The sequence below is a fragment of the Rattus rattus genome, chromosome 1 (genome assembly GCF_011064425.1).
Source record: "Rattus rattus isolate New Zealand chromosome 1, Rrattus_CSIRO_v1, whole genome shotgun sequence".
Lineage (NCBI taxonomy): Eukaryota > Metazoa > Chordata > Mammalia > Rodentia > Muridae > Rattus > Rattus rattus.
The window spans coordinates 160,703,744-160,716,627 of record NC_046154.1 but is presented as its reverse complement, the minus strand read 5'-3'; the positions used below and the strand labels follow the sequence as shown (position 1 = coordinate 160,716,627).

The 12,884-nt window shown below is 44.1% G+C and overlaps 1 pseudogene; it reads right to left on the bottom strand.

Moving 5' to 3' along the window:
• Nucleotides 1-9,219: 9,219 nt before the first annotated feature.
• On the bottom strand, nt 9,220-10,302 carry LOC116889921 (annotated as a pseudogene).
• Nucleotides 10,303-12,884: the final 2,582 nt, after the last annotated feature.

The window sequence follows — 12,884 nt, the reverse complement described above, 5'->3', positions numbered from 1 at the left end:
GAGATGATGCCCTAGTTTTTTCTTCTATTAGTTTGAGTGTATCTGGTTTGATGTGGAGGTCCTTGATCCACTTGGACTTAAGCTTTGTACAGGGTGATAAGCATGGATCGATCTGCATTCTTCTACATGTTGACCTCCAGTTGAACCAGCACCATTTCCTGAAAATGCTATCTTTTTTCCATTGGATGGTTTTGGCTCCTTTGTCAAAAATCAAGTGCCCATAGGTGTGGGGTTCATTTCTGGGTCTTCAAATTCTGTTCCATTGGTCTATCTGTCTGTCTCTGTACCAATACCATGCAGTTTTTATCACTATTGCTCTGTAATACTGCTTGAGTTCAGGGATAGTGATTCCCCGAGTCCTTTTTATTGTTGAGGATAGTTTTAGCTACCCTGGGTTTTTTGTTATTCCAGATGAATTTGCAAATTGCTCTGTCTAACTCTTTCTCTGATTTGTCACTTTGCTAATCCCTAAATTAGATACCACTTTTAAACATGGCTGCTTTCTTCTATAACTAATTTTACCAGAAAAAGTGTACTAAGGGTGTTTCTGTATTTCAGCCACAGGACTCAAAGGTCTGTAGTGTGTGTGTATTCCATCAGTCTCATGCAGACATAGGTCTTTGGATATGATCCCTTGCCAGAACTGTGGTGTTGAGAGGTTAAAATTTCTCTCCCCAATAAGCTGAAGTTTTTGTTTAAGGTACTCAAAACAATAAATCAATACTTAGATAAGTGTAAAAATGAGGTATATTGAAAGGACAGCACCTGTAGCTTTGCATGGGAGTTGGGCAAGTCTCCTTCACAAGATCCCACTCCTTAATTCTCATTCTCTGTGAAAGTTGTTTATGAAATAATCCTTAGAAGAAAATAAAGGTGTGGGAGGACACATTCCAATCAAATTGCTGACTTGTTTCACATATTTTATTTTATATTATAATTATCTTATTTCCCCATTCCTTTCCTTTTTCAAACCTTCCCATGTACCCCAGCCCCTTGCTTATAAATTTGATGGCCTCTTTTCCTTTAATTGATGTTGGAGGAGGGCACTGTGTGCATGTGTTCACATCCACATGTGTATAAATACATAAACATAACTACTCAATCTATATAATAGAATGTGCATTTATATTTTCAGAACCTATCTTTTGCTGTTGAATAAGCAAGAAGTGTGCTCCTTCATGGGAAGGCTCTTGTTCTCTCAGCATTTTAGCTGAAAATAATCAGAAAGCGTATCATTTGTTTATTACAGCTGCAGAAAACGTTCACCATTCTTTTAGGGAGCTGATAGCGATGAAGTCTGACAACTGCTGACAATGTTTAAGATTTGGAGTAGAGCCCTGCTGGCAAGTAATATTAGGGAGGAATGGCAATGATTTTCAGTAATGTTTGAGTGGTGTTAATAATTGTAGTGCAAATGTAGATGGTTCTCAAACCCTGAAAACCCACTGTGGACATCAGATTAGCTCGTCACCCTGGATAAAAAAAACATGTCTCTCTCCCTCCCAACACTAAATTTTTACACAAAACCCACCCTCTGAAAAATCTGCAAGAGAAGCTCTAGAGGAAATAGATGCTAGAAAACAGCTTCCCAGCTCCTCCTCCTCATTTAAGAGGAAGGTCATAAGTGATGCTGCTGTGTTGGCATTCAGCTAAATGCAGCTTCTGTGAAAAGACCTCAAGCTATAGGATCAGAAGTTACAATTCATACTTCTATCATTGAACATGTCTAAGCTGAGAAAGTGTTAAAAATATTGATTTTATTTTCATTTTGTCCAGGGTTTGCTACTATTATATTGGAGCATTTGAAATTCAAGCCATTATGAATACTGAAATTCATAAAATGCATGTATAATAATCCAAACCTCTCTGAAGCCCTGGTTTAATGGCTACAGGACACAGTCTATACTTGAAATGGAATGAATCATTAGGAAAGTATAACATATTTGTTAACTACATTTTAAAAAGACACAAGAAATATATAAATGTAGAGACGCACTCATCCACACATTCTGGAATCTCATAAAACACTAAAACAGAGATCCCTAATATATACAAAAAGGAACTGTGTAATAAAAAAATCACACACACACACACACACACACCCTTAAGAGTAGTGACTTTTCCCAGTGAGACTGTTTTAGAGAAAACTAAATTTTCATTTGCAATTGATTAACAGCTGCAGACAGCTTCATGGTTAGGGTGGGGACTTGTATACCCTTCTGCCTTAGGCTCTAGGACCCCTTCTAGTGTAGAGCCATGAAAGTCCTGTGCATGCCCCCTCACTCCCTGTGTGTTCATATGTGACTTGTTCCTGCTGTGTTTAGAAGACATTGTTTTCATTAATGTTCTACATCCCCACTTGCTCTTAAACTCCTTCTGCCTCTTCCAGAGGGTTGATTGAGCCCTTTTAAGGGATTTGATTGAGACAATCCCTTTTGGGGATGAGTGTTCTGAGATCTCTCACTCTGCATAATCTCTGGGTGTGGGTCTCTGTATTCATTCCTATATATGGCTCTGATTTTGGCTAAGCAAAGCACTGTTGAGACAAAGCAGTAACCTATCAAAAGGAAAAATACTTTTGCCAACTACACATCCAATAGAAGGTTAACATTCGAATACCCCTGCCCCCCCCAAAAACTTGCTGTCAAAAAAGAAAACCAATTAGTTCAATTTAAGAAATGGTGTCTCAGTGTGCCCTGCTCAGTTGATTCAGTTTACCATGTCCTCCATCACCTCATATTTCTACAAACATTCCTCCTCTTTTCCCTCAGGGTTCCCTTAGCTATGAGGGAGAGGAACCAATCCAGTCTTCCAGTTTTGACTCTCTCTGTATAATGTCTGGCTGTGAGTCTCTGAACCTATTCCTATATGCTGCCAGAGGAAGCCTCTCTGATGAAAACTGGACAAGGATAGCAGAATATCATTAGTAATCATGTCTTTAATTTCTTTGTCAGTGGTGTTTGGTACTACCATATGTCTCTCAACGATCTAGTCATAGGTCTGCAGCAGTTCCTCTGCATGTTTTAGCTGTTAGCTTGTTTTTTTATGGGACTCCTAAATGTAGGAGCCAGTGTGTCTCTGGCTTTTTTGCCTGCTCTTGGGACTCTTTTACACCTATTAGATTGCTTTGTTCATCCTCAGTATGAGGACATTTTTCCTTGTCTTATTATATCTTGTTTGTCATGTTTTGTTGTTGTGTTTTGGGGGCCTGCTTTTTTCTTAAAGGAAATGGAGAAGGAGTGAATCTGGGGTAAATGGGAGGTGGAGAGGAAGCTGGAGGAGTGGAAGATGGGAAACTGGTCTGGGATGAATTGCACTAGAGAAGAATCAAATTTAATAAATAAATAAATAAATATATATAAATAAATAAATAAATTCAAAACTAAATAAATGGTATACAGATATAGAGAATTTTCAAAAATGGAAACTCAAATGGCTGAGAAACACAAAAATGTTCAAAATTTCTACCCATTGGGGGAATGCAAACCATAACTACTTAGAGATTTCACCTTATATCCATCAGAATACCCAAGATCAATAGAACAAATGATAGCCATGCCAGTGATGATATAGAGTAAGGGGAATCCTCCATTTTGATGGGAGTGAAAGTGTATACTGATACTATGGAAGTCAGTGTAGAGATCCCTCAGAGATCTGAGAATAAATGTACCTCCAGACAATTTTACACAGGGCCATGGAATTGCCCTGGATTGTACATGTCCAAACTACTGGAACCTATAACCCCAAACTGGACCATGTGTCTTAGAGCTCTGTTGGCTGCCACTATTAGTGAAAGAAGCAGACAAATTGAGTCTGGGTTAGGATCTTAGACGCACATACCCATAGAGGTGTGTCTTTCTTCACAGGGACAGGGGAGCTCTGGCCGTATAATGCACGTGTGAAACATAGCAGGTGTTTCTTCTGAACCACCCTGTGGTCCAGTTTGCGAAACACACTGACATCAATCCTGTTCCTCTTTGGCCTCATTGTGACCTAAGGGTAGTACTCATCCATGATTGTATGCGAGAACAACCATGTTCCCAGGCATCTTTCTATACCTTATGGACATTCTCTCAACCGGTGAAAAAATAGAGTCAATCTTTTCCTTAGATGGGAGCATCATCATTAACATAGAACCACATACATATGGGCTTCATGAGTTATTGTAACAGAAATGGTTTGGACTCCAAACTTATATGCAGGTTTTTCTTCCCAGAGAACATAACTTATCACTGTAACTCAGATGGTCAGGTTGTGAAAAGCAAAGTCTATCATCATCATAGACCAGGAAAAGCACTATGCATTTGTTACTGCACATATGCATGTATGATATACAGAGAAAGAGGCACTCTCACTGAGTGTTCATAAAGTAACTGGAGTGATTCTACAGTGGCAAATGAACGGCATATCTAAAAAACTCTTGGATAAAAAGTAGCAAACACACCCAAGAAGAGAAGAAGGGAGGAAATAGTCAAACACGGTGCTTAATTCATTGAAATAGAAACACAGCCCAGCTCCAGGCCATGGTGGCCTCCGCAGCTGCTGCAGCAGTAGTGGCCCCAGGATGGTAAGTGCTGCTGACCCCCAGCCCTGGCCTTTGGCCCCTGACCTGGGTTCCAGCCCTGGTCCCTGGGCTGGACGTCCCCCTGGCTGCACACACTCACCTAGGACCAGGCCAGGATGCTGAACACCAAGCTCCAAAATTTGGAGAACCTTTTGCACAAACCCACAAAAAGAAGGACTGTTAGAAAGCAGTGACCCCAGCTCAGCAGAGCAGCAGGAAACACATTCATTCATTACTTTATTCCATCTCTAGCAGGGAAGAGGTACACACAGGTCAGCTCTGCTGAGGCCCCTCTGAGGTCCCTGTCTGATCACCTGGAGTCTGTAATTGTGGAGGCCACTTAAGAGCATTTAGTTCTCTTACTAGATGACTTCTCTTACTCAAACACAGGCATGAGCTCTGTTGAAGATGTACTGGACACCAGAACAGGCCCAATTCCTCCACCAGTGGCCAGAGCAGCTCCTGGATGTCTCTTCCACCAACCTTTCGCTGGCCCACAATTTGGAGGTGCCTCCAGGGTGTCCCCAGCACTGCCACTATGCTTGGGCATAGGAAGACATTTCTGCCCTCACAGCTTCCAACCTCCTCAAGCTATACAGGGAGAAATACACTGGGGTCCTGGACTCGCCCTATGAGCGCGCGGGCCTGGGCAGCTATTGTGATGGTGCCAAAGGGGACCCTGAGCCCTGGAGCAGGCCTGAGACACATTATCCTCTAGCCTCACTCCAGGACCGCCTGCTGGGAGCCAAGCTGGCCGGCGCAGGTGGCTAAGCTGTCCTGGGGTGGGGGGGCTCCCGGGTGGTTGCTGGGAACTTAGCCAAGCCTCTTTACAGGAGCAACGTGTATGTGTGTGGGGGGGGGGCTGTTGGCAGCCACCGAGTATGGGGCGGACTACCAAGGGGGGGACCTGGAATCCGACTAATGTGCACAGCACTCGCTCTGCCGCCCATGGCCGCGCTCTTTCAGCCAGCACCACCGACCGTCTATGGGCCCTCTACACCACTCTACAACCACAGGCATGAATGTGGTCTGACCACAAGTCTGGCTGGGCACAATATTGACTACTAGGAGCCAGGCCACCTGTGACAAGGCAGACCAGTGCCCTGGAAAGGGTTCTGAGTCTCTGTGTGGGGATGTCTACATGTCCCTGTGGAGTGCTGGGTCTAGCTAGACCTGGAGGGCGAGGCATGGAGGGAACTGGGTGTTTTCCTGTGATGCTGGTCCAGAGCCCTTCTCTGCAAATCACATCCCTCCTGCTCCTTCTCTTGACAAGGCTTCACCTCCTTGGCCCCTCACGCCATTTTACAATCTTTGGTGCAAGAAGGGACACCCTCCCCCCGCATCTTTGTCCCACCTTAGCCTCCCTGCTTGCCCCTTCAGTTCCTAGATCCCTTCACTTTCTGGATGCTGAGGATGCCAGGAGAAACATGGCAGGGGCGGGTGCTGAGGGCAGATGTGAGCAGAGGAGGGTGAACAGGGGAGCTGCTGTGTCTCTTTCATGTTTTTTTTTTTCTCTCCAAGCTTCTCTCTGGAGCCAGTCAACTGAGTACAGAACTTGATGCCTCAAAGCAAGTGGCCCAGAGTGATGCTGCAGATGACCCTCCATGGGGCATAGAGTAGGGGAGTTCTCTGGGGATGGGGGTGGGGATAACAGGACAGGGAAGTGGGGTTGAGAACCCAGCTGTTCTTTCAGGCAGCAGCACCACAAGGGTGCTGGATAGGAGTTCATGGAACAATACCTAGGGTCCCCATACTTGCTTTGCTGGGCTCTTTCTGTTTCCAGGTTTGGAAGCTTTGCACCCAGCACCCAGCACCCAGGGGCAGCACCTACCTCATGAACATGGGGCAGGATGGCATGGCAGGTCGAACCCTAGCAATGTTGAGAGAGGCATATCAAAGAATCCAGGGATAGAGCACAGAGGAGGGCACACTGGCCCTCCACTCCCTCTGCTAACATTGGGTTGGGATCCTCTCTCAGATGTAAACCATTTCTACATCATTTTGCTGTATGTTGTACATGGACATATTTATCTCCTGTCTGATGACGCTCTGCAGGTGTGGTCTGTCTACCACAGTCAGAAGACTGTATTTTAAAAGAAAATATTACACAGTATTAAAGGTTTAAAAATATAGAAACATAGAGAAAGATAAAAAGAATCAAGAAAACCAAGAACTGGTTCTTTGAAAAACTCAATAAGATAGAGAAACCTTTAGGAAAATTAAATGGCACAGCGATTGTATCCAAAGTAACAAAATCAGCAATGAAAAGTGAAAAATACCAGCAGAAAATGAGGAAATTCAAAAAATCATGTCTCACTAGAAAAGCTTATACTTAACAGAACTCGGAAATCTAGGAAAAATGTGAAATTATAGACAGATACCAGTACAAAGTTAAGTCCAATTAAACTATCTACCCAGTTCCATAACTAACTAAATAGTCTTTATAACCCTCCCAACAAAATAGCCCCACAAATATGAGGGCTCTATGTCTCTAATCTGGAAGGAGAATGTACAAAACATTTTTGAAGCTTTAAAGACAGACTATTTGGATCCAATCATAGAATTTCTATATGTCTCCAAATATTTTCATCCATAACATCATGAAAGAAATGTACTGCAAAATGTGTGTAACCACTCACTATAGTGATATGCAATCACTGTACAAGTTAATGATCCCTGCAGCATCAGGCTGGCCCACTTGTCTAAGAGCTGTGGATGCTACCACGATTAGACTCATATAACACCATGAAGTTGAGGCTCTCCTCAAAGGAACACCAGACCCCTGGATTTTTATTGCATGAGTGAAACAGTAGCAGGTTCTATTTCTGAGGCACCCTGGAGTCTGGATTGAAAAACCCACTGCCATCAACCTGCTAGGCTGAACATTCATAGTCAAAACTGGTTGATTAAAGGTAATGATACATGTATAGGTGGGAAATTCATTGTGCACAGGGACTCCGGAGTTCTGGTCACGTGCAAATAAAGAAAAGGACATTATATTATTCAGTGCAAAACTCTCATTAGTGTCCAAGAAAGGGTGCATAGGCCTCCTACTTACTTTGAGCCTATCATACCACATACATGGAGGGATTCATCTGTATAATTTTATGTTTGAGATACCTCCTTCATTGTTTTTCAGGTTCACAGGTAAGCAATTGGCCAAAATCTCTAACCAATTCTTTTTCATTATCCAGGCCCTCTAGTTCTCCACAAAGGCTATTCATTGAACTATCTCAGAGATCCATTAGACTTCTGACTTCCCCAACCTCCTACCAGTTCCCATTTTGAGCCTTGCCATTGTGATACTACCTGCTCAAGTGGGTAGCCAAAGGTAATGAAATAAATTTGGAAAGGGTTTACATGATTTTTCCACTCTTACACCTGTGTCATTAGGTAGTATTTTACCATGGCTTCTGCAGACCCTTGTCAAGAAGGCAGAAGCCCCAGATGACAGTGTCTAAGGGACTCTGTCAGGAACTTAAGAACACATGAAAAATGAGGTTTCACTAGATCTGAGACTTTTTCATTCCCTATCTATCCTTGTTAGTCTTAGCTATATTATGAATACAGGATCATGGTCCAACTCCCAACTACTAGGGCCTGAATCTGGGAATTCGGGTATTGGAGAAGTGATAGTTGATGAGACCACAGAGCAACGCATGACAGTGCCTGTTGAACTTTGCTCACTGATGTCTACTTTAATTTTCTGGTTGTATGGGAGATTATGAGGATGTGGGACTTTAACTTTTTATTTACTTTTACAAAGATAAGTTTATTAATATAAAAGAAAGACAATGAAACTGGGGAAAAACATCCAGGACAGAAAGAAAAATGGTATCTGTTGGGTTTGGCTGCTCATTTATAATCTCAACAGTTGGCCTGACTGAGTTCCAGGCAGCCTTCCTTAGCTCCATAGCAAATTCCAGCCCAGCATTTGCTAAAAACTAAAACCCAAGCCAACTAAACAAAAGCCAGGTGTGGATACAAGCAAAATGACAAATATTTTCTTGAATAACTAGGTTAATTACCATTATTTAGTGTGGTTCCAAATATGGCCAAATGCACTACATGAACTAACATCAAGAAGCACTGTACTTTACTTATAGTTAGTGCCCAAAGAATTTTTGAGTTTTCCTAATACAAGGGGCCTTTTTATAACCATTGTAACTTTGTTTTTTTGCAAGCACACACCATGTTGGTACCCAGGTCACTGGCTTCACATACAACTTCTACTGACAGGAAAAGTTAAAAGCAACACTAGGTACCTGTATACCTTTATATACTTGTAATTTCCCCCATTTTCCCTGCTTTGATAAATATAAAAGCTTTATTACAAAAATAAAGCAAAAATGTTGAAACCTATCTACTATAACCTAGAAATTAGATCAACCTTTACCCAGCTTCCAAAGTCAATATAAAAAGGCGGCAGGCCTTAACTTAATCCTCGTTCTGACTATATTATTTCTATAATTCTCCTTCTCAATATACACCAACTTCCAGTCAGTGTCTCCAATAATTTGTAGTCCAACACTGACTCCAGGGGAGGCAAACCTGTCCTTTCAATGTCAAGCTCATTGAGGACAGTGGCCACCTCCTGAAGCAGTCCATAGTACTTACATTTCTAGCTTTTCAAAAATGGTCCAGAGGGGAGAGCACTACTTTCTCCTCTCCCCTCCTTGGTGTAGCACTCTTTTCTTCTTGCCACCTAAAGCAGGCAGCTTCTTTCCTGCCAAGCCTCCTTTCTTTTTCTCTCCCTGACCTGGCAGGCTGCCCTTTCTTTTGCCCAATGGTCCTTGCTGGACTCTTTTTCTTCTTGCCTTCTAGCTCATTATCCTCTTGGCAAATGCCTTTTGGTCTTCTTCCCATCTGCTTGTTGGTGGCCCTGGTAATGTCCAGAGGAGGTTTCTTGCTGTTCACGACTTGAAATAGCTCCAATTGGTTCTTTTTCTTGGTTATAATGTCTTCAAAGAGGGTCTGAAACTTCCTTTGCTTGCCAGAGCCCCAGGGGGCTATCTCCTTGGGGAGGCGTTCCCAAAAGCATCCCAGGGAAGAAGTGAAGACCTTGGCCGCTTGCATGGTGTAGCCTAGGTCCTCCTTACTCTGGTGTCCCATGGGTGTAGGATGGCTGAGCTGGGCATCTGCATCTTGTGCATGTGGGCCAGGTTCTGCAGATGGTTCAGCTTGTTCTTGGCCATGAGTTCCCTATTGGCCTGAATCCTCTTGCTGAACTGGTCTTCCATGGGGTCAGCACTCCCAGGCACCTCAATCAGCCACTCCTTAGTATCATCCTGGATGAGCGTGTAGCCACAACAGCTTTGCCACTGGCTACTCACCTTGTCACACAGGATATTCTTCCTCTTTTTGGGACTGATGCGCTTAAGGCACTCGAACTGCTGAAAGTGGGTGAGCAGCAGTGGCTGGTGCAAGGGCTTCTCCTGGGGCAGATGTGTGGCTGGCTGCTGCAAGCATTCTACCACTGCCTCATCTCACCCTACGTCATGAGCTGCCACTGCTGTTTCATGAGAAGTTGCGTGTTTTCCCACACCAGGGCCCCAGCTAGTCCTCTCTCTAGGGCCTGGCCTGGAGCAGCATCATTGGGGGTTGCTGTTTGAAGCCAGCAGGTTGTCCAGTTCAAACTCCAACTCTAGCTCACTGTGAACCAGGATGTACTGCAGCTTCTCTGCTTCCTCCTACTTGGACTTGGCCAGCAGCTCCTCCACACTCTGCCCCTCCATGGTTCTTGCTTGAGGCTCGGTTCTCTCACTTTTGTGGACTTTAACTTTTAAGAATGGACAGAAAGTTTACAATTTGATGTTTGCCCTATACCTGAGGACCGATGTTGCTAGGGCAATGGAGTTTTCATTGCCCAAAATTGGAGTGTAAGTCAGAGATTTCATGAAAACACATGGGTGAATATATTGAACCCATGCCCCTCTCAAGTCATAATCAATGAAATAATATACTCCAACTTGCATACATTTAAAGGTGTAGGAACACAATATTGGCCTCTGGGAAACAGCAAAAACTGTGGAAATTGGGGTATATGTCACATTTCAGGGAGAAGAATCTTCCTCATCTAAGGTCTTTAGATCCTTGGGTGTTAACAAAGATTTTCTACCCATATCAAGGCATTAACCAATACTCCCTGTCCTCAGCAACAGAATTGTAATGAAATAGTGAGAATTCCCCTGCTGTGGAAGGAGAAATGTGCAAATGGGTGTTCCCAAGCACAAAAGTGAGTCTCTGGAAAAGGCAGTTCAGAAACTGGTCCGTCTGGGTACAGGTAGATAGCAAGTAGGCTACGGCATTTCTCAGTGACATCAATGGTAATGTCTTCCCTGGAAATTCTCTTGTATCCAGGAGAACCCTAGAATATTCTGTGATGTCACCAGTGTTATAGTGAAACTAACTGCCTGTGTGCTATCCCTTCAGAGCCTAATGAGTTCAGAAGCAGGCATGTTCTCCAGGCTGCTCAGTCTATTTCAGAGGGAGAATCATATACATGCAGAGACCAGACCAAGGCAGAATGAAGCCAGCCTATCACATTGGAGAACAAGGCAAAGGAAATGGTGCTGGGGAAGGCTCAATGAGTACTGGGCAGGGATAGGGGAGCTTCCTGGAGGAGGTTGACTTGAGCTGGTCCTTCCAGGAGTAGGACTTATGATTTGGAGCCTCAGTTTTCCTCAATGGCCTACCCTGACTCAATAATTTCTGATCAGGCATTTGACAGAGAGCCAAGAATTTATATATGGCAAGGGGCTTTCCTTGGAGCTCTTTTATGTCATGGGGAGTGTCAAAGAATACCAGGATGAGCCTCTGTAAGAATAACAAAATGTCCATTTCAGGATAGGCTGTTGAAGCACTTCATTCTCAGCAGTGTCCTGTAGGTTACATGGTTAATTGATGCCAAGACGGATACTCTTCTGGTCATATATCAAGGTCTCAGTTACTTTGTACTTGAACACACATGATTAGGGATTCAAGAGGTTAAAAAGTTTGGACTTGTAGAGGGCCGCAATAACATGCGCCACCACTAGATGGCACTGGCTTCCACTGCGCCCCACGTGGAAGGCCAAGTCAGTCAAGATGGCGCCAGCCTTTGCCGCGCCAGCTGGCCCCCTTCTCAGGAAGTTAACTGTGCGCATGTGCAAGAGTGCCTTCGTGCCAGGTCTTTGCCCATTCCAGGGCGTGCCTGATGAGATCATGAGTAAGCAACCAATCAGGTGTGGATGCCTGCCTGAGGGTTAAATAGGCGCGCCTGGCCGGTGCGTGGGGCTTCCACCATGAGAGAGGAATAAAGTCACTCATAGCAAGAATTTCTATGTCCCGTGTGCTTCTTGGAAGTCGCGCGTGGGACATTTGGTGCTGAGAACCCGAGGAAAAAAAGGCCACATCATTGCATCGTCGGCGCCATGGGAAGCCTCCATTTCACGGAAGAAATTCAGAAGCTATGAGTGGGGTAAGACTCTGAGAGACCATGACTAGCCTTGATCTGCTCCAACTCAGTCCCCTGCCGGACGCGGCAGGTGCCGCTATGGTTGCTCTGGCAACCCTCGGGCTTTTTCTATTGACCTTTGAGTTTCTAGCTACCGCCAAAAGGCGTCAGAGGTTGCATGGGAACTGCCTAGTTAAAACAGCAAAGCGGAGAGTGTTGGGGCGAGGGCTGAAAGTGTCAGAAACAGAGGGTAGTGAAAAGTTGCAACGAGAAAAGGATACTGATCGATCTCAAGTACCAGTCCCCTCCAATTCGGAGGTGAAATATTGGGGAAAGAATGCCCCGGGAGAGAAAAAAGGAGGAGGTAAAAGGAACACAGTATTTTGGGAGAAAAACTTTGTCTTGGTGCTTATAAAAGGTATAATTAAGCTCCCGCGCCGGCTCTCGGGACGCCGCGGCGTCCGGGCACTGACTCGACAGCTTTATAAAATGCTGATCAGATTTGATCGAGGCAGACCGCCTGAAAATTTATTCAGGAGAATCAAACAAAAGGACATCTCAGTGCCTACGCACAGCCTGATAGAGTTTATGTAATTGGGTTGTGAATAAAATTATTCAGGGCTGTGTTTCACTTCCATACCATTGGCAAATGTCGGTCATGCTGCTCAGATAATATATCTCAGTATCTTACAGGAATTGGGTTTCAACACGTTGGTGGACTAGTCCAGGAATTGAGACAATCCATCGCCTATATCAACTCCACCGGTGGATAGTCACCGTGAACACCATCTAGTTTTTTCCCTCTTTGTCTATTGTTTGTCTCCTGGTGCACCCAGGATGTCCCCTGTCTGTCAGTTTATGTCTGTGATTTTTTTGTTTCGTTGT